Raw genomic sequence first — 3,040 nt, 5'->3', positions numbered from 1 at the left:
CCAGACACCCCATCTGCTGGGCAGTCATGTATGGCTAATGATCTATAATTCAGCCTCTTTTAATTTTCCATGAAAATATACACAGCAACCTAAAAAGAAAATGTAAAACGTAACGCATGAAAGACCAAGAGACAGCCAGGCAATCGTCAGATCTAGAGATAAGGTCCACTATGGCAACATCTATGAAACCGAAATTAAATATCAGTCACGTCAAACTCATTATCACGTAAAAGAGAAACAGAAGAGGGGGGAGGGAGAGGGATTCGAGGGTTCACTTCTGTGGTTCATCTTGCAAGGGTACAAGTGAATCTTTCTATGAGTAGAATATGAATGTTTTGACATAATAACTAAGAAAGTTACATGAAGGCTATGTTAACCAGTTTGATGGAAGTGTCTTGGATTGTGTATGAAAACACCACACTGTACCCCCAAAGTGCATCAATGTACACAGTTACCATTCAATAAATAAATAAATAAATAAATAAATAAATAAAAAGAGAAACAGAAAGATCCTACTAGATTTCTTTCTGCTTTTCAATACGTTCTGGGGTCTGTGCCAGAGAAAAAAATGGGCCTCTGTCCTCCTGTTGTGTGGATATTGCTTTTCAGATGGACAAAACATGTACCGCATTGCAACTCAGTTCATTCTATGACTTTTATTTCTGGAAAACAGCACACCAGCAAGCAGATGGAATTGGTAATAGCCTGTTATAACATTGGTAGTGTTGTTTCAACAAGTAAATGCATTTATTGCAAAGTCACTCCATTCCCACTCTGACCTTGCCTCACCCCTCAGGAAAAGATGCTCAAACCGAGACAGAGGGGAAGAACATGAGAAAGAAAACAATGTAAGGCAGAAAACAATGAAGCAAACATTGATAAAATTACTTGAATAATAATAGGAACACCAGTAGGTTAAAGTCTTGCCATTGTAACAAAGTTAAAAGAAAAACAGAAAACTGAGGAAAAATGCATGTGAGACTAATGACAAACATCAGTGTCTTCATCACTTAGAAAGTCATTCCAAGGCAACAATGACAAAAAGATGCCCCAGAGTAAAACTATCTACACCTAAAAAGATTCAAGAAACTCAAAATAAAAGTGCTTTAGAGAACAAAATTCAAAAAAAATTTATCAATTTAAACAAATTAAGTATCCTCAAGTAAAAAAAAAAAAGTGCCATGATTAATCTAACTAATGAAAATAAAATACTGTAATTTATGTAATAAATTAGGCAAAATAAAGAAATATTTTCTAAGTATTATGCTCATGCTGGGAAGGATTCTGTGTATTAGATTCCTTTATACACTGCTATTAAGGGTGTATACTCATATATCCCATGTGGGTAACAACTTAGAAATCAAGAATTCTATAAATCTTCATGTCTTTGACTCAGTAATCTTGCTTCTTGAAATCTATATGATGAAGCAATGTCAAATAAGGAATAGGCAGGCATACACAAATTCATTTACTGAACATTATTTCTAAAGGTAAATTTAGAAACTACGTTCCTACTTAAGGATAAAGAGTTATTCAGTAAATAATTATAATAATTAACATTATGGATTATATGTAGGTTTTTATGGAAATAAAATTCTCATTACCCTGACATGAGTGTTAGAAACCAAGCAACCCCTCCTCCCAGATTCCTGGAGTGCCCCAAGGACAGTTTCTGGGACACACCCCATGACCTGCCCTATAGAAGATCCCATAGCAATATACTGGGCTCACTTTCTTGTTTCAGCTATACTGATAAGGCTAATAAAAGCCTCTTTGTGGGAGATGAGCTAACTCCTGGTCAGACTCCATTCTCCTTTCCTCTCTCTCTCTCTCTCTTTTTAATTTCAGGTTAATGTGAAGGTACAAACAACTAGGTTACAATATTTGCATTTGTTAGGGAGAGTTCCTCTTGTAGTGTGTCCCACAACCAAAAGGTGTTTCCTACACTATCCATTGTGCCCATTACATGGGAGCACAACAATCTCCTTTCTTCCTCCCCCCTCATTCCCCGTCGTCCCCCTCCCCACTCTCCCCAACTTGAATTAAACTGAATTTTTTCTCTTATGTAGGTGAATATCAGATCATCTACTGGCTTCCTATTAGCATTGAGTACACTGAATATTTGTTTTTCCATTCTTGTGATACTTTATGTGTAAAATATGTAATGTGTAAAAATATGGAACGCTTCATGAATTTGCATGTCTTCCTTGTGCTGGGCCATGCTGATCTTCTCAGGATTATTTCAATTTCAGTATGTATGCTGCCGAAGCAAGCACTTCTCTCTATAAAAGGCTCTTCTTGTCCCTGGTCTGGCCTCTTCTCCTTTCTTGTGGTCCCTCACCCCATTTCTATGCCAGAACCTCTTAGTTAAAAAAAAAAAATAGGTTTTACAATACATATTATATACATGCATTTTATACATTATTATATAAAATATACTAAAATAATCATTAACTAAGAAAAAAGTTGAGAAATAAATGAGAACGTAATATACCAAAATGCTAACAGCGGTCATCTCTGGATCTACCACAGAAGTCCTGAATTGTGGTCATTTGATGGAAACTAAACATCTGCTCCCCAGTGGATATTGATGTAGGAATTGCACACTTTGTGGAAAGCTGGCTAAAAACATAAGTTCAGCTAACAATAAAACCCAAAATTGTGTGATACATAAGCCCCTTCATGACCTGGTTCCTCCTCACTTCTAATTTCAACTCACACTCCTTGAAACATATTCTCAAACCACACAAAATATCATTTCTTAAATCCAGATTTCCCCAGGTGTAGATAAGGGTGCATACAAGATCAGGATCTGTGTGGGAGGGAAGTAGAACTCAGCATGTTTTGTACACAGAGTCACCGAGCTGGTGACTCTGACCCGCCAAGGTGGTGGAAGAAAACTTCAGCCTGACTAAATTTAGGACAGGTTTCTTCTTGGCTGTTAAGGCCCTGACCTCTGTTTTGCTTAGAACTTTTACTTTAGACAGCTTGTCATTGTAAGTACTTTTTTCTGCCCATTTGAAACATATGTAAATTTCCC

The 3,040-nt window shown here is 36.6% G+C and overlaps 1 non-coding gene across 1 annotated transcript; it reads right to left on the bottom strand.

Moving 5' to 3' along the window:
* Nucleotides 1-2,170: 2,170 nt before the first annotated feature.
* Nucleotides 2,171-2,276, bottom strand: LOC111723114. Its single transcript, XR_002771731.1, has one exon. It is a non-coding gene; the product is annotated as a U6 spliceosomal RNA (small nuclear RNA).
* Between the last annotated feature and the right edge of the window lie 764 nt (nt 2,277-3,040).

This window comes from Otolemur garnettii, unplaced genomic scaffold (genome assembly GCF_000181295.1).
Source record: "Otolemur garnettii isolate 467f Iridium unplaced genomic scaffold, OtoGar3 scaffold00007, whole genome shotgun sequence".
NCBI classification, from domain to species: Eukaryota; Metazoa; Chordata; class Mammalia; order Primates; family Galagidae; genus Otolemur; species Otolemur garnettii.
Note: the sequence above shows the minus strand (reverse complement) of the source record. Positions and strands in the feature narration are given on the sequence as shown.